Raw genomic sequence first — 19,584 nt, 5'->3', positions numbered from 1 at the left:
GCTAGATTTATCAAAGCCATTCTCCTCTAATATCGTCCAAAATAACGCATACAAACGGATCCTCATATTTATCAAAGCACTCTGCGCCTATAATTGCGCAAATCTGAAAGAAACTTCTTTGCACTTCACTTGCATTCGCCTAGGTGCACAGGCGCACTCCCGAGTGCACCAATATACATTAGTAATAGGTGTAATTTAACAGCCCGACCTACAAATACGCCCAGTTACTTATTCATCATTGCTTTGCGCCGATAATTCCGGCTGTAATTGTGTGTTGTATATTTCGCCATACAGACTGAGTCGAACACCATTATAATACATGCTTTTACATCTTGAGATGCCGTACTTTACTCTTTCAACTAATTTTTCAAAAGTTCAGCGCAAAGAAGATACTGTTATTCCCAGTAATTTGCGCTTCCACAGGCGCATATGGTACTAAAAGTTTTATATGTATATATCGATCTATTGATATATTAATTTTTGTGTCAACTTAAGGCACAAACAGCACAGAAACATTGTGTAATATAAATATTAGCTAATTAGTTACCTAAAAAACGTTTTTTTAATAATCAAAACATGGTGGCGCACATATTTATAGGGAGTAAATAGGGAGTAAATGCTGTTCCCGACAGGCGCAATTTATCATTACTACGCCCCAGCTCGCCTGCACAAAGTTACGTCTATTTTTTTGATAAATTTAGGCGCACATGTGCGCCTCTCCAGAGGCGAGCTGGGGCGCAGTTACAGGCGAAGAACATACAGAGTTCGCCTAGCCTTTGATAAATCTAGCCCTTAGTGTGGTCTCACTTGCCTAAAGTATTAATTTGTATGACTTTTAAAGCAATTATACGAAGACATTTTTTCGTCAGTGTGTGGATAAAAATGTGATATTTAGTGTGTAGTTATTAATAATTAATAGAAGTTGATAAATAACAAAAGTACCTTATTATTTTTGTTGCTCTAAGCTTTCAGTTTCTCTAAGCTTATTCTTAATGCAAGTGAGTAAGGGGTTAAAAGCTGATAAAACCCAAAATATTTCTATCATGCATTTTTTTTTTCTCATTTAATCTATTTTATCTGCTATCAGTTACATTGTTTACAAACATCTCATTTACCTTCATTTTGTCATTTGAAAATAGCTAATTTTGCCAGTTGTATCCCCATCTATACTGAAAATGTAATTACCTTAAAGGGACATAATACTCATATGCTAAATCACTTGAAACTGATGCAGTATAACTGTAAAAAGCTGACAGGAAAATATCACCTGAGCATCTCTATGTAAAAAAGGAAGATATTTTACCTCACAATTTCCTCAGCTCACCAGAGTAAGTTCTGTGTAAAAGGTTATACTCAGCTGCTCCCAGCTGCAGGTAAAAAAAAAAAAATGAAGAAATGAACAGCTGCCAATCAGCATCAGCACTGCAGTGCTGAGGTCCTGAACTTTTTTACTGTGATCTCATGAGATTTGACTTAACTCTCATGAGATTTCATAGTAAACTTCCTTTAAACTGAATAGGGAAATAACATGAGATTGCACGAGGCTCACTCCATTAGCTGTCTCAGGACAGACATACTGATTTGCTGCTTAGAAGTCCTTTACAATGGGATGTGGCTACTGAGGAACTTTTGAGGTAAAATATCTTTCTTTTTTACATAGAGATATTAAGGTGATATTTTCTAGTCAGCTTTTTACAGCTATGCAGCGTCACTTTCAAGTGTTTCAACATTTGGGTATTATGGCCCTTTAAGTACTGGTTATAGAAAAACGAGAATGTTTAGATGATGCTCCAAATTCTGAAATGTTTATTTTCCATTGTTCTCTCTATGGGCCAGATCTAAAGTTTCATCAGAAGTCTCTTTTGTACTGTGAGATCCCTCAAATAATTTTATAAAGGCAAATTCTAACTTGAGAACTGTTTATTTTGCAATGTAGGGCTCTGACTGTAAAGGAGAAACTTATACATTGCAATATAATGTTATAAAAAGACCCCAAAGATTTCGCATTATTCCGGCCAGTTTTTGATCATCAGGTCCTTTGTATTGGTGTTTGAGTAAACAGTGTGAAATAAGGAGGACCTTTTGGAAATAATTAGACAGATAAACTAATTAAGAGTGCTCTCCCTACAAGTTAAATCCATTTAATTGGGGTTTTATGAAGGGGGGAAACTATTTAATACACAAAAATATACATAAAAGAGCAATTCCCCATACATTTCAAACTCTGCAGATGGTATAACAAGTCAGTGGAAACACATTAAGAGTACTTTGAAGGAAAGGGACAGAGTACCCTTAATGTGTATATATATATATATATATATATATATATATATATATACAGGGCTTATCATTTCCAGTGGTTCACTAGTCCTAGACGACTTAGAAATTGCAGCGGACAACTTATAGAAGTTGTCTGTATACATTGTTACCAATTCACCAGAGAACTCTGGGTGAGATATTCAAATGATATATACAATGTAAAAAGGTGATTGATTCATGGAATAAACTTCCACAAGAGGTGGTAATGACAAACACTGTGGGGGACTTTAAGAATTCCTGGGATATGCATAAGGCTATCCTACAAACTAGATAAGTTTTTACCTTTAGGAAATATCAGACAGACTTGATGGGCCTATGGCTCTTATCTGCCAACATCTATGTTTTTCTATCTCACAGTTTTTGCTTCCATTCTGTGTCTGACCACTGAATTCTGTTATGGGGTAAAGTGCTGCAAAACAAAAACCACTTCTGGACAGCTGTTTCAAGTTTATTAACTCTCAGCAGAAAATAAGTTTGTTTTGCTGATTAGTGAAGCTTATTTCTAGGCGAAACACAATATTCATTTAAAGGGACACTGAACCCAAATTTTTTCTTTTGTGATTCAAGTAGAGCAAGCAATTTTAAGCAACTTTCTAATTTACTCCTATTATCAATTTTTCTTCGTTCTCTTGCTTTCTTTATTTGAAAAAGAAGACATCTAAGCTAAGGAGCCAGCCAATTTGTGGTTCAGAACCATGGACAGCACTTGTTTATTGGTGCTGTCCAATCAGCAAGGACAACCCAGGTTGTTCACCAAAAATGGGCCGGAATCTAAACTTAAATTCTTGCTTTTCAAATATAGATACCAAGAGAATAAAGAACATTTGACAATAGGAGTAAATTAGAAAGATGCTTAAAATTGCATGCTCCATCTGAATCATGACAGAAAAAATTGGGGTACAGTGTCCCTTTAAGCTATGGAGTAGACAAAACTTTGAGGTCAAAAGCTTCCATTACATATCAGTAAGAACCATAAAAAGTATTGTATATTCAATCAGCACAGCTGAGCAAGTATTCCTGTTTGCTTTTTCATGGAAGCAATCTGCATACTTTGTTATCAATACACCAGAGAACTCTGGGTAAGATATGCAAATTATTCATTCAATATCTAACAGTATGGAAGCAAAAACTGTGAGATATTGTGTATCTAATTTGTAAATGGGGAGGGATACATATGGTTTGTTTGCGTGTCTGGGAGGTTTGTAGGCATGTCTGAGTGTGGTTTTGGGCAGTCTCTTCAAGTGAGACACTGAGTGGCTGCAGGTTGGAAAGCAGGACATACCTATGAACTCGTGACAATCCTGCAGAACGCGGGCTGGTTGGAAGATACACATAGGTTGAACAAACAATGAATAAATGTCATTTTGTCTTTACAGAAACACATGTTAACAAGATTTGTCTTGTTTTCTTGATCCCTGACAGTTTAATAAATTTTAGTGTGTTTTTGTGGCTGAGTAATCTTGCTCAGAGGATTGACACCAACGTGGAAGAAAAGTCACTGATATTCCTGCTGGGAGGCCATTTACTGACCTTTAACACTTTTTCAACATCTCTTGTATTTTCTTTGTTAAATAGTTTGGGAAAGTTTTCTATGAATGACTGTCGCCTCTGGCAGAATGACAAAAGAGCAATTCTTTTTTTTCATTGCTTTAAACCTTCCCATTTTCACTATCAATTTTACGCTTATTTTAGGTAAAAAAATTCCAAAGAAACAAAACAAAACTGCAATTTTGAAAATGCTGGAAATAGAAAGAGACGTTTTCTCCCAGCTAGCTACTTCCAAGATCAATTAAGCACAGTGAGGGGGTACTGTCTTGTCCATTACAGGAGCCGCAGCTGTGCTCTCATTTATAATTCAAGGCTTGTACATTAAAGGAGAGCTGCAGGTTTATAATGTAAAGTAAGAGAGAAGACAAGATGAACAGATTCGCATGTCATCAAACATTGATGTTACTTCTTTTGTAGTGTTGTATGAGACGATTATAAGGAGCGCCCCATTATATTCCTGCTGAGCACCTCTATTCTGCCTGCAGCTCGCCTTCCTTTTAAAGGAACTAGGCTTAGAAAGTGGGAACGTCTAAATTATTTCACTGTTTTTACGTCTCGTAATAAAAAAGTACACCAATACATTTTTTCTTTGTTGCATCTAAAAGAGATTATTTTAAAATGTATTGCAATCAATTAATGGGAGATCTGCCCCAAAGCCAGTGAGCACTCAGGCCTTAAGGCCTTGTACCACTTCCTGTTATTTTCATAATTACATTAATCAGCTTTATCTTACATTTTTACAAAGAAAATATTGTTAACATGTTTAAATAATGCTTTTTCATAGGTATGGCAGCAATGTTTTGAGTCTTCTGTCCCCTTAAAGTTCCTTACTACCATATTTTATTGATATGTTGTAAAAAGTACAGATATGTTAAAAATATTTTTTTTAAATTGTATTTATTTATTAAAAATTACTAGGAGCTACAGTGTTTTATTTTCTATACCATTTAATCTCTAAATGTTATAACTGTTTCTGGCTGTTCTGATATTTCTTTGACAGTTTGCCTGCATAAGTCTTGGGGATGTTTTTTTGCACATCCGTCCCCACATTTTCCAGAGGTTTTCCATAATGCAGGATGTCTGTAGGCAATGGGCCTTTGTCATGTTTTGTTTAAAGGTACAACACAAGATAAATCAGGTAGTGCAGGTCATTTCCCCATAAAACATTTTAAACTTTACTACTTATATGTAGTTGCTGTGCAGTGATTACCTTGATAATCTGCTAAATTAAGGGTCTGGTTGTTTTATGGATTATTTAGAAGTTAAAGGGACACAAAACCCAATTTTTTTTTTTTATGATTCAGATAGAGATTACAATATTAAACAACTTTCCAATTTACTTATATTATCTAATTTGTTTTATTCTCTTGGCATCATTTGTTGAAGGAGCAGCAGTGCACTACTGGTTTCTAACTGAAAACATGGGTGAGCCAATGACAATCAGCATATATATTCAGCCACCAATCAGCAGCTAGAAGATAGGTTCTTTGCTGCTCCTGAGCTTACCTAGATAAATCTTTCAGCAAAGGATAACAAGAAAAGGAAGCACATTAAACAATATAAGTAAATTGGAAAGTTGTTTAAAATTGTCTCTATCTAAATAATGAAAGAAAAATATGGGGTTTTATGTCCCTTTAACACTTATTGTGATAAATTACAATCCTGACAATTGCTTTATTACACATGTTCTTGTGATTCAGTAAGCTATTTTCGAATTCTGTCTTAGTTACTGCTCATATGCCATATAAAGTGTAACATTTCAGTCTCACAATAAGATCCTAGTCATACTGTTCTATGCAGCTTTAAAGCACAGCAGGGATAGGACAGCAGAGAAATCACAAGTGAACAGCAGTTTAGGTCTTGATAGATTTCTTCTTTCTGCATACAGATGTTGTTATAGGGTATTAGACAAAAATAATCGAGGGCCACCCTGTGCATTAGGTGAACCTAGGTTTCAGCTGGCTGCACAAGGTACTGGCATCTGCATCAGTGCTTCTCGGACAGAGACAGCAGCCTTGGCAGAGGCAGCAAAAAGCCACTGGCCTGTGAGTGAGAGCAACAACAAGTGGGGGGACGGGCAAATGTTAAGGCTTGCTCTGGGGTGCATGAAACCCTTTGTCTGGCAATGCTAAAATCACTGCATTTTCTTCTATTGGTTTGTAAGTGGTGGCATTGAAAATGTTACTTGTCAGCCAGCAGCTACTGACTGACTGCACAGGATTATCACACATTCAATATGAGCATTTTTTTTGTTATAAAAAAACTGCACAAAGCAGTTTAATGGGGTTAAAGTTGGCGGGTGTGGGGTGTTAGAAAAAAAAACAGCACTGAAAAATGCCTTTATATTGCGGTGTATGAGGAACTGTGTGTTCTCTATAAATATTTATGTATATGCTTATATACATATATATTTATGTGTTAATATGTGTATATACTCATATAAATACATAAATATATATATATATATATTCATGCATATATATATTTATTTACAACTGCTGCCCATCACTGGGCAACTTACTCCCTTAGCTGCGCTAGGTTCCCAGTTGTGTCTAATGGAATGAGAACGAGTCTCTCTTGAGCGCAATGCTTCCGATTAATGTGAACGTGAAGTAATACTTGTAATACCAGCATACATTTGCGTGTGCTGTTATTTATGAGTGGAGCGCAAATATCGCTTTTGCAAAAGTGATATTTTGTGCTCGACTTGTAATCTAGCCCCAAATGGCCTTAAAGGGACAGTCTAGTCCAAAAAAACTTTCATGATTCATATAGGGCATGTCATTTTAAACAATTTTCCAATTTACTTGTATCACCAATTTTTCTTTGTTCTCTTGGTATTCTTAGTTGAAAGCTTAACCTAGGAGGTTCATATGCTAATTTCTTAGACCTTGAAGGCCGCCTCTTAAGAATGCATTTTAACAGGTTTTTCACCACTAGAGGGTGTTAGTTCATGTTTTTCATATAGATAACACTGTGCTCGTGCACGTGAAGTTACCTGGGAGCCATCACTGATTGGCTAAACTGCAAGTCTGTCAAAGAACTGAAATAAAGGGGCAGTCTGCAGAATCTTAGATACAAGATAATCACAGAGGTAAAAAATATATAAATATAACTGTGTTGGTTATGCAAAACTAGGGAATGGGTAATAAAGGGATTATCTATCTTTTAAAACAATAACAATTCTGGTGTAGACTGTCCCTTTAAAATACTCTCTGCAAATTATTCAGATTTAGTTAAATAGGAGCATTATGTTATGTTTTTGCACATTGTTTTAGAATAAAAAAAATCTGTTGTTAAAATAAGCATAGGAGATTTTTTTAAACAAAATTGTCACCAATCTTTACAATGAGCCAGACATCTAATTGTTTCACTGGATGATAGGCAAAACTGCTGCAGAAATTATTAGAAACTCCTGATATGGTTTTAAAAACGATATGGAAATTCAATGGGGAAAAAAACTTTTGTTGATTTAAAACAAAGCATATATTTGCATTCAAACTATCAAAAATCAGGAAATATTTTACTCTGCAGTCCATATAGGAGCAGTAAACAGATAGTGACTGCAAGGATATTACATGTATTTAGTTGGCTAGTAATGCAGTTACTGTTCTTTAATTAGACACTCTGTATATGATTTTACAAACAAAAACTTCAACTGGAACTATAGAGCAAATTGCGCCTTTGCAGAAATCTCAAATTTGGCAATAATGATATAAACATAGAACTAGCATTGCTTATAGTCTGAAGTCCACCCACATCATTTTCTTCATACATCAATTTGTAACCCTCTATAGCAGCTTTGAATCTTTATATATCTCCCTATGTCTTCTATCTTATGAACAAACAGAGCTTGTTACACTAAATAATGCATCTTAATTACCAAAGAATTAGAAATAAAAATTAATAGAGTGGTCTTTTTACATCTTGGAGTTTATTTTTGATGATGATCTATGGTATGTGCATTTTATTTACTAACCGATTATACCATCTCTTATCGCCACGGACAGTTTGTTAAAGAGAAACATATTGATTTGGGTTTAAATTCATCTGTTGCATTACGGTATAGCAAGATTATTGATTTATATCATGGTGTCTCACGTACTGTTTAATTTGCTCCAAAATAGCAGCACTTTGAAGTTTTCCTGCTGTCTATTATACTTAGGGCCAACATCATAAACTAGGTTTACTACAATACTGCAGGACCAGTCAACACAGTAGATTTGCATAATCAACAAATGCTAGATAACAAGACAATGCAATAGCACTTAGTCTGAACTTCAAATGAGTAGTTGATTTTTTTTCTGACAATTTTAAAAGTTGTCTTTTTCCACTTCCCCTGTACCATGTGACAGCCATCAGCCAATCACAAATGCATACACGTACCATGTGACAGCCATCAGCCATTCACAAATGTATACACACTTATTCTTGCACATGCTCAGTAGGAGCTGGTGACTCAAAAAGTTTAAATATAAAAAGAATGTGCACATTTAGTTAATGGAAGTAAATTGGAAAGTTGTTTAAAATGGCATGCTCTATCTGAATAGTGAAAGTTTAATGTTGATTGAGTGTCCCTTTAACTGGCATCAAAGATCTAGGATAGTAAAAAGGGAAAAAAAGGTACAGATGAAAAATAAAACTGGTGTAAGAAAGTACTGTATAAGAAGACAGAAAGCTACTTGTATTCTATTACATATACTTTAAATATATTATAATTGCCTAGTAATGCAGTAATTCTTATAACTTGAATGCAGCAATTTTTAGCGCATTGATGTTTTAAAGGGGAAACCATTAGAAACCTTAAATAGAGTTACATGAATTTCATGATGCAGATAGATTGTACAATTTAAAAATTTAAATATTTTTTGTACTTCCATTATAAAATTTGCTTTGTTTTTATTTGGTAATTTTTGTTTAAAATATAGTAGGTAGGCTCAGAAGGATGTAGTATTATGGAGCAATACATGGCAGTAGTTTTGAAAGATGTATCTTTTTAGACAATAACATTTTTCAAGTAGACTGTCCCTTTAAACAATAGTATATATTGTGGTTGTGAAAACAGTGCTGCCACCTAGTGCCCAAAAGCATTCATGCAAAACAGCTGGCACAGTTTATCCAGAAGCTACCTAACTTCTTTTAAACAAATAATACCATGCAAAGGACGTCAATTTGATAATACAAGTAAATTGTAAAAGTAATTTCCTTTTCAAAGGAAGCAAATCTGAGTTGTTATGCTGAGTTATCTGGCAACAACAAACTAAAGCTTTTTTGTGTGCATAATTGCACTAACATACCCAATGGACTTTTTAATTATTGTATCATTATATATTGTTTATAAGTGTTAAAGGGCCATAATACCCAAACGTTTAAACACTTGAAAATGATGCAGTATAGCTGTAAAAAGCTGACTAGAAAATATCACCTGAACATCTCTATGTAAAAAAGAAAGATATTTTACCTCAAAAGTTCCTCAGTAGCCACATCCCATTCTAAAGGATTTCTAAGCAGCATATTAGTATGTCTGTCCTGGGACAGCTTAGGGGATGAGCCTTGTGCACTCTCATATTATTTCCCTATTCAGCTTACTATGAAATCTCATGAGAGTTAAAGGGACATGCCACCCACATTTTTTCTTTTATGATTTAGAAAGAGAATGCAATTTTAAACATCTTTCTAATTTACTTATATTATCTAATTTGTTTTATTCTCTTGATATTCTTTGATGAAAAGCATATCTAGATATGCTCACTAGCTGCTGATTGGTTGCTGCACATAGAAGACTCGTGTGATTGGCTCACCATGTGCATTGCTTTTTCTTCAACTAAGGATATTTAAAAAATGAAGCAAAATAAATAATGGAAGTAAATTGTAATGTTGTTTAAATTTCTATTCTCTATCTGAATCATGAAAGAAAGATTTTGGGTTTAGTGGCCCTTTAAGTCAAATACCTGCAGCTGGGAGCAGCTGAGTATAACCTTTTACACAGAACTTGAGCTGAGCTGAGGAGATTGTGAGGTAAAATATCTTCCTTTTTTACATAGAGATGCTCAGGTGATATTTTCCTGTCAGCTGTTTACAGTTATACTGCATCAGTTTCAAGTGATTTAGCATATGAGTATTATGTCCCTTTAATTATTATTGTCATTATTGTTGTCATAATTTATTAATAAAGCACTGCCAGTTTCCTTAGCACTGGGTATATAATGATGCTGATTCATGGTAAAAAAAAAAAAAGAATAGATAAATAAAACAGAATAAACAACACAAATACAAACGGACAAGGGTCTTGTTCTGAAGGACTTGCAGTCTATAGGCTAAAAAGTTTACAGACAGTGGGTAGACAAGTCCAGGGTGAGGGTCAGGGAATGTATCTCTGGGTTGAAAGTCCTGAAAAAAATGTTTTTGGGTATGACAGTTTTCTATCACTGTTGCACACATTTTTTTTTGAAAAGTAAACTACTCAATGGTGTTCTGATTGTATAAATGGGGCAAACATATATTTTAATTCTATTAATCCAAAATCTGAGTGTCGGCTTACTGGAAAATGTTTTTTGTTTTTTTTACCTTTTAAGAGCAATTAAAATCTTGAATTTGAGCTATGCATATTGTAAATATGTACAGTGGGATCATCAGACAATACCCCATGTTTGATTTAGGCACACGTTAGGTCAAACTTCAATGGCTTGAGTGTTGGATGCTTCCTAAAAGACTACTATATTCATATTTGAACAACCCTGTTTTGTCACTAACTACCTGATTACTGTGTATTGAAGGCATCAAGGAAAGGAATTCATCTGCACAATTTGTAAAAATTATTTAGTCATAACAATTTAGTGAGGCATATTCTCAGTTTTTAATAAAAAGATGGTAAAAACCTTGGATCAGATTACAGATTGCGCTAAATTTGTTTTCACTTGTTTAAAGTAAATGTTTAATGCGGGAAGGTTAGCACGTGTATTACAAATTGAAAGTAAATTGTTTGTGTGGTAGTAATACCCTATGCACGCTAACTTCAGGAGTTCAGATATCATGACCATGTTAGCTTCTTCTCCCCATAGGCTTCAATGGAGTGTGCGAAGAATTCCATCAAGTGTTGATTTTATTACTGACGTGTGTTTTATTCTATTTGTAATAAGATGTATTATTGATGTCATTTATTTTAATGCATACAGTATATATACTTGTATTTGGTCACCATTGTTTTAACTTTATTTTATTGTGCTGCTTAATGAAGCAAGATTCTCTCGCGAAACACGCCCAGCTGTATATTTGTTTTATACTGCATATTGCACATTTCTTTTAATAAAACACTTCCAAGCTTGGGCTTGGGGAGTTTTGTTTAGCCTTTTGGTATCCTGGATTGTGATTTGTCTCATCACTGTGGGATTTATGTGTATACCTGTGGCTGAATTTGGTGACCGTAGTTAAGCTAGCTGGGGTGCTCTTGATGACCCAGACTGATTTATTAGCACTTTGTGATAAGTGCTTCATGTTTGTGAGTATCCTAGACATAATGGGGACCTATCACTATTGGGGTATATACTCAAAGTTATTATGCCATTGGAGCACCTTCTTTTTTGCTTGTGAAACCCTATGCCGCGCTAACTTCCGGAGTTCAGATATCACAACCATGTTAACTTCTTCTCCCCATAGGCTTCAATGGAGGCTGTGTGAAGCTGGCCCCCTTACAATCGGAGTAACAGTGATGTGCTTCCAGAAATTCTGGGCTGTTGTAGAGCAGTGTTTTTTCTTTTGGTGCAGTATTTCACAGGTTTGAAGCTGTGTAATTCTCTGGATGCCAATTTTTTCTCACTTGCTTCTTGAGTGTTTTAGTCCACTCCCGGATAGTGACAGAGTTAAAAACTTTAGCTGTCAATTTTTCAGGGTTCCAAGGGTGCTGGTATGATTCCACAGTTCAGGAATTTAGAAAGTATAGCAGCAGTAGTTTGCTATGCGTTTCGGCTTTAGACACTGGCCTTTTTCAAGCTATTCTACTGCTGATGTTGTTGGCAGGCTTTTTATACCTTTAACGGTCAGGTATGGAAAACAATTAGGTCATTAGACTAATAAGGTGAATCAATTTTATGCACATCATATGTTAGATGTGTTTGTATACATCTGTTTTGTATGACTTGGCAAGAATTTTAGAAATATGTTATTAGATAAAACAGTAGATCGTTACAAAAATAAATCAATACATACACATAAGCTTTTTATATATTGCATTTTTTTTATTTATTTTTTATGTAACAACAATAATAATGTTTCTGCTTGTATAAAGGAAATTGCACATATTACAATACCTCTCGCAAAGCATGTCTATCTAAATAGCTTTTTGGTATTTCTATATTGTGTTAGCAGGGATATTACGAACACAGCAGTGTGGGATTATTTTCAGATAATTATTACGCAATATTAGGGCGAAAGATATTCCCCAATAATGTAGAATAACTCATTAATGGATGTGTTCATAGTTTGTACGGGTTTAGGGCAGAGTTCTGCAGATAATGTTATCAAAAGTAGGGGTAATTGTAGTGTTAACCCACTCGTATGGTCTTTGATCACACTATCTCTCGCAAAGCATGTCTATCTAAATAGCTTTTTTGTATTGTGTTAGCAGGGATATTACGAACACAGCAGAGTGGGGGTTATTCCCAAATAATTATTAAGCACTATTAGGGCGAATGATGTTCCGTAATGCTGTAGCATAACTCATTGGTGGATGTGTTCATAATTTTTATGGGTTTAGGGCAGAGTTCTACAGATAATGTTATCAATAGTATGGGTAATTGCAGTGTTAACCCACTCATATGATCTTTGAATATTTATTTGTGTAAACTTTTTTATTATTTTTATTCTTATTTGTCCTTGTTGTCTTTACACTAATAATTGATTCAGAACATTTTTTAAAAAATTGATTCAGAACATTATTTAAAAAAAAAAACAAGTCCAACTTTGGGGTACAATATTGGTCGTTTGTTGAAAGATTTTAAAAAAATTTTTTTTATCAAAAATTGTCAAGACTCGAGTTATTAGCTTTTAAATTTTTTTAAAAACGAGTATTTAATTTTTATAAATAATTGATTGTTAAAAAGTTGACCAATTAAGATTTTCAATAACTGAATAGTGGGAAAATTAGATATTGTGCATACATGTATATATACATATTTCATACTTCAGTAGATGTAGATAAGTTCAGAGGATTAGTAACAGAGGATAAGTAGCAGAGTATTTTTCATATATATAGTATGAGTCCAGAATATTTAAGCAGAAAAATGCCATCATGTATATGTTATTCTAAAGGACGAAGGGTATGAGTTTGTTAGTCTTTATTCTATTTTTTCTATGGCTGTAAAGTTAAAAAAAATTTAGATTGCTATTATTGTATAATCTGAAGTGTTTTGGAACTGGAAGTTTTCAATGGATAAAATATGTTCTCTTATTCTTTCCCGAATAGTTCTTTCCGTTTCCCCTGTGTATTGGATATTGCACTTTTTACATTCTATGAGATAGATTACATTTTTGTCCATACATCTTATGGTACTTTTGATTTTGTATTCTTGTTTTGTACTGTGAGACGTGAAGGTATGGGTCTTTTTTGAGTGTCTGCATGCCTTGCATATATGACATGGGTAAAAACCTTTTAAATCAGATCCTAGGACCCCTTTTTCTATGTCTTTTTTTTCTGGTGTTTTTCATAGATGGGGCCAGTCTATTTTTAAGTGTGTTGGCTCTTCTATACACAAATCTGGGTTTTGTTGGTAAGGAAGGGCCTATGTCTGGGTCATAGCTGAGAATGTACCAGTGTTTTTTGATAATTTTTTCAATGGCATATTTGTCTTCTCCAATCTCCATATTGAGTAATGAAAGGAATATTAATTTTCTCACTCTTTTTATTCTCGCATCTATTTTTCTTGATTGTATGGTTAAGGATATCAGTTCTTTCAGTTTTTCTTACCTCTTCTATATCTTTTTCTATTTTTGATATATCATATCCCCTTTCTATAAATTTCTGTGTAAATACTAAACTTTGTTGTTCAAAAGTTTCAGGGTCGTTACAGTTTCTTTTGAGTCTTAAAAATTGTCCCTTAGGGATATTTTGTTTCCATTTCTTTAGGTGACAGCTTTCCCAATGAATGTAGTTGTTTGCATCGACTTCCTTGAAGTATGTTTTTGTGTTTAGTTTGTCCCCATTAGTTGGGATTTCTAGATCTAAATAATTTATTTTCTCTTTATTGTATGTATATGTAAATGTGAGATTTTTATTATTATCATTCATGTTTTGTATGCACTGTATTAGTTCGTTTTCATTCCCTGTCCAAATAAAGAAAAGGTCATCTATATATCTTTTATAAATTAAAAACTTTTCTTTAAATATACTTTGGGTAAGGAAAACGTTTTCCCATAGACCCATGAACAGGTTTGCGTAACTGGGGGCAAATTTTATGACCATCGCAGTTCCGCAAACCTGTTCATAGAAGGTACCATCATACAGAAAATAGTTGTGAGTTAGGATAAAATTTATGCCGTCCAGAATGAACTCAATTTGGTTAAGTGGCATTTTTCCATCACTTATCAAAAAGTGTTTAACTGCATTGATTCCATCTATGTGTTGTATGCAGAGATACAATGATGATACATCACAAGTTACTAATAAGTAATTGGGTCTCCATTGGATGTCTTCCAATATTTTCAGTAGGCTAGTCGAGTCTCTTAGATAAGAATCTAAGTTTTTAACATGTTGTTGCAGAAATTTATCGATATATGCTGATAGATTAGATGTAAGGGAATTTATTCCTGAGATTATGGGACGGCCAGGGGGGTTTGTGGTATTTTTATGTATTTTTGGAAGTGTGTATATAATTGGGATTCTAGGAAAACTTGGATATAGATAGTCGTATTCTTTTTCTGTAATTATACCCACTGTTTTTGCCTTTTCCAGATGATTTTTTAGAAAAATCGGATAGACTCTGGTAGGATTTGCAATCATCTTTTTGTATGTGTTTGTGTCGTTTAGTAGATCGAATATTATGTCATCATATTGGGTTTTATCTAAAATCACTATTCCCCCCCCCCCTTTATCTGCTGGTTTTATGATAATTTCGTTGTTGTTTTCGAGTTCAGTTATGAGTAGTTTCTGTTTTCGTGTTAAATTTTGTTTATTGTTTTTCTTATTTTTTAAATTGGTTATGTCTGCTGTAATTAATTTTTCAAAAGTGTCTATGTATTTGCCTTTTTCATTTTTAGGGTAAAAATTTGATTTCTTTTTTAGATCCGTATGGATGAAACCTTTTTCATCTTTAAAGAAAGTTTTTGTTTCTGTTGTAGTTGCATCATTAATGTTAGAGTTGTATGATTTTTCTTCTACGAGTGATTTTTCAACGGGATTTTTTATGAAGTATTTCTTTAATGTTAGGTTACGGACGAATTGTAGGTTTATTATATGTGTTTGGATGTTCATTGTGGTTACTAGTTAGTTTATTATATGGTCTTGGGTATTCATTATTGTATGTATTTGGATGTTCATTGTGGTTACTGGTTTGTTTATTATATGATCTTGGGTATTCGTAATTCCTTCTATCTGAGTATCGCCAGTTAGTATATTCATTGTAGTTGTTGTTATAAGATTTATATGTATTGTAATTCTGATAATATTGTCTGTCATTAGTCTTGTGTTGGTATTGGTTTTCATTACCCTTTTTATATTCTACCTTTTGCCAGGTTGGTCAGATTAAAATTGTTCTGATTATTTCTTTCTGTATCTCTCACATAAGGTCTGTAGCCTTGTGTTTTTGGTTTGTTGCTTTATATATAATGTTCTGAGGTATCTACTGGTTGGTTTATTTTGTTACCTCTCCATTTATGACTTATATATTCATCACCATTAGGGTTTAGTTTAAAAGCTAGATAGTCCATTTTATCTCTCTCTAACTTTTTGAATTTAATGTCTACCAATTCTTGTTTTGTTTTAATCAATATTTGTTATTATTTCTTCTTCTCTTTTTTTATACTCATTTAGTTCTTTAAATTTGAAATTTTTTGTTTCTATTTCATTTATCTTGTTTCCCAATTGTAATAGTTGTTCCTCTCTATACTCTTTGATGAGGTTCATTAGTTTAAAAGATGTTCCTCTAATATATCTCTCCATTTTTTCTTAAAGCTTGAGTCTATAATTTTAAAAGAGCATTCCTTGGGACTCTTTTATTTGTCAGGTATTCGTTCAGGAATATACACTCTGTTTTATGTCTCATTTCTAGGATCAATTTAGTTTCTAAAGAGGTAAAATATTCTCTCATTTGGTCGATATCTTTATTTTTTGGTTCTATTGTCTGTCTTCCCTCTTCAAAAATATTATGTATATTGTCATAAATTTGAGATCTAAGGTCAAAGATATTTTCTTTTATATGTGTGTTACTCTTAGTTTTGCTTTTATGGTGTTCACTTACTTGATTTTCTTCTGTTGGTTTGTTTAGACCCAGGTTTTCTATGGCTGCTGCAGTACTCCTTATGATATTATCCCCAAAGTAATATCTAGTGTGTGGAAAAAGAGAGAGTTTCGGAGTGTGAGGCGCAAATTAATGCTTAAACCTAAATAAAAATATAGAAATGAATATATATATATATATATATGTAGTGTTGTATTTATTTCAGAGGTGTACCCCTTAGAATGGGAAGGACTTTTGTTTAAAAAATATATCACTACAATTCAGGAGTTTCTAAAACAAAAATGTTTTATTTGATATAAATAAAATAAATAAATTAAATGCAAGTTGATAAAAAATATATAGAAAGATCATATATCTGTGTAGCTCTAGGAGCTATAGAATAATTGAGGGTAGAGTTTTTCTAATATATGTATTACACCTAGTACATTGAAACACCTAGTGTAGTATATGATAGAAGGTCAAACTCATATGGTATAAAATAAATACATAAAAAATCAATAAAAAATCCTAGACAATAGATGCTTAAGCGGTATATAAAAAATCTATATATATATATGGAATATTTAGTATTGGTATCAATATCCACCTAAGGACAATGCAGTCAATGAATTTAGGGAAGAACGCCAAAGATTTAACAGTGAATCAATAAATAAGGCTTAATGCAATATATTAACCTATGAGCAGAAAACAATTTAAAATTTATGAGCAAAAACAATTTATGAGCAAAAACAATTTAAAAATTATGGTTCTTTTGGCCTATTCAGAGATAAAGGATGGATATGCTTTATATAGGTACCATATGTATATATACAAAACCTGTATATGTGTGTAACTAGAAAATGGATACAATATTGTTGATTGACAGTTAATAGTTTTGTTGAAAACAGGGTTAAAAATCCTTTAAGAGATCAAGAGGTGCAGTCGGCCGACTGTATAAATAATGGTTTATGATGTTCAAATATTTTCTTATGAGCAAGCCGTTTTTAAATGATCCTTTTGTTGAATTAAACTACCGGTAGATTTTTAGTTAACAAGATGAAGTTGCCGGGTAATAGACAAAGTTATGAATATTTCTGAGTGGTGCCAGAGCTCTACAGACTAAGAAATACAAAAGACAGTAAGGAACGTTTTTTTATTTACTTACTGTATCTTAGCCGATTATGGAGCCTGGTTGCAGATCGGGGTGTTGATCCTCCGATCAGCTGGAGTAACAGTGATGTGCTTCCAGAAATTCTGGGCTGTTGTAGAGCAGTGTTTTTTCTTTTGGTGCAGTATTTGGGAGCACAGGTTTGAAGCTGTGTAATTCTCTGGATGCCGATTTTTTCTCACTTGCTTCTTGAGTGTTTTAGTCCACTCCCGGATAGTGACAAAGTTAAAAACTTTAGCTGTCAGGGGCGGAGCCAACTATCTAGGAGACTAGTCGCACATTACAGGAGCTCTAGCTCTTATTTTTGAAGATTAGGATTAAAATATGCTTTGAAGGATATTTTTCTTTTACTTTCTTCACCTTATTGATCATCTGTGCATAATTGCTACATAAGATACCAGGTTAAATGGGTCAGAATGGTTAAACACTGCATCTAAGCTTCCTCTCCATCTACCACGTGGCCTTACAGAAACAAGCTACAGGAATGGCGGTTGTAGAAGATTGGGAGGCGACAGCTTCTTATTGCATAGAGACCTCCCTACAGCTATTAGAAATGCTTCTGGCAAGGATACATGTAACGCAATCTCGCAATGGCATGCCCGCCAGCCAAACTCTACAACACTATGGAGCAAGTCAGGAGGGGGAGCACGCACCAGCCATAGTGCCTGACAAGTTTGATGCCGCGGCAGAAGTTAAACATCAGGGCGTAGCGCCACTCCAGCAGAGCCCATCGCAGAGCCGGAGATCAAAGGCCAGGCAGGAATCACATTCTCATCTCACTCCCGGATCATCCTATCTCTCTGGTGGCAGCCCGCGAACAGTAGCAGTACTGGAGTCGAAGCTGGACACGCAGGTAACCTCTCCAGGCACCCTGGTGAAAACAAGGGGAGAGCCCAAGCACACTACTCCGATATACTTACCTTTTGAGCCTTTCAAGGTGATTGAACACTTTGGCAGCGGGCTGTCCGGTAATCCAAATCCAGTCATTAACGGACTGTCATGTGAGTCTTGTCCTCTGACCGCACAGTTAGGGCAGCTAACCCGTAGAACATGTTCAGCCTTGCGGTACTACAGCTGCATGAGCCCTGAGAGACTTGCTCTTATTATGCCCAGAATTGGAGTTGGCTAAAGTTCTGTCGAGCTGCAGGGTCTGTGAAACCGGAGTTGGCCTGGTAATGTGAAGCGGTAAATGCCATTCTGACAACAAAGCCCTTCCTGGCAAATGGTTTTTGATTGTTTGTAAACACTTAGCACGTTTAACTCATTAATGACGGCCCAAGTTCAGCACTACTTGAAACCCTCTCTGCATGTTTGAACTATAACTCTTCCATATATCTTATCTTAGAAGCTAAGTTTACTATGACATCTTGTATATGGTCTAGGGAACTTCCCACTGCACTAACTTACTGGGAGTCTAATTAACTGTTTGCTTTATTAGCATATATAGATTTGTCTTGTTAGGCCCTTTGTGTAAGATGTTATTACTCCTACAGTACAATTTAACACTTCTAGGAGAGTGGGTGTAAACTAACATACAAACTGTGTCCCTTAACACTATCCACTCTAGAATGGCAGTTAGAATAGTTTGCAAGCTGAGACACTAACAAGTTATATAATATGTCTGTTATGCACATGTTTTGATGTATGTTTTTTGCATAGACAGATGGTGTGTCTTCCTATTGTATGATTTACGTACTATGTGATGATTGGAGAGTTGGACACGCAAGAGAAGTCTCACAGAGTGGACGGAATCTATCCTCATGGTCTGTTGACTAGTCTAGTTCTTGCTTACTAACAACTTCTACTTACTGTAATTTAACCATACAACTATATGTCTATGTGATATTCGAGGTAGTTATTGTTAAGGATAGATAACACTTATTTTTGAATTAGTATATAGCACTACCTGTTTTGTTTTTAACATTTCGCACAGTGAGGACAGACCTTTATTGATACAGGTTCATGGTTCAGATAGTTTGTTTTCCCGCCAGATGCCTTGTACTCCCAATGTTGCTCACATTGTTGCTGTTCTTACTATATAATCAAGCTCTTAGTTAGCATGCATATGTTTTCACTCTCTTTGTATAAGTTGTGTGCCCTAATTCTGTACAAACCTGTTTT

The 19,584-nt window shown here is 34.4% G+C and overlaps 1 protein-coding gene across 3 annotated transcripts in view; it reads left to right on the top strand.

Annotated features, from left to right (window-relative positions):
• Positions 1 to 19,584, top strand: part of PRSS12 (serine protease 12) — a 504,723-nt gene that overhangs the window by 135,179 nt on the left and 349,960 nt on the right. The gene's annotated exons all lie outside the window — the stretch shown is intronic.

The sequence above is a fragment of the Bombina bombina genome, chromosome 2 (assembly GCF_027579735.1).
Source record: "Bombina bombina isolate aBomBom1 chromosome 2, aBomBom1.pri, whole genome shotgun sequence".
Classification (NCBI taxonomy): domain Eukaryota; kingdom Metazoa; phylum Chordata; class Amphibia; order Anura; family Bombinatoridae; genus Bombina; species Bombina bombina.
This window is presented reverse-complemented; position numbering and strand designations above follow the sequence as displayed.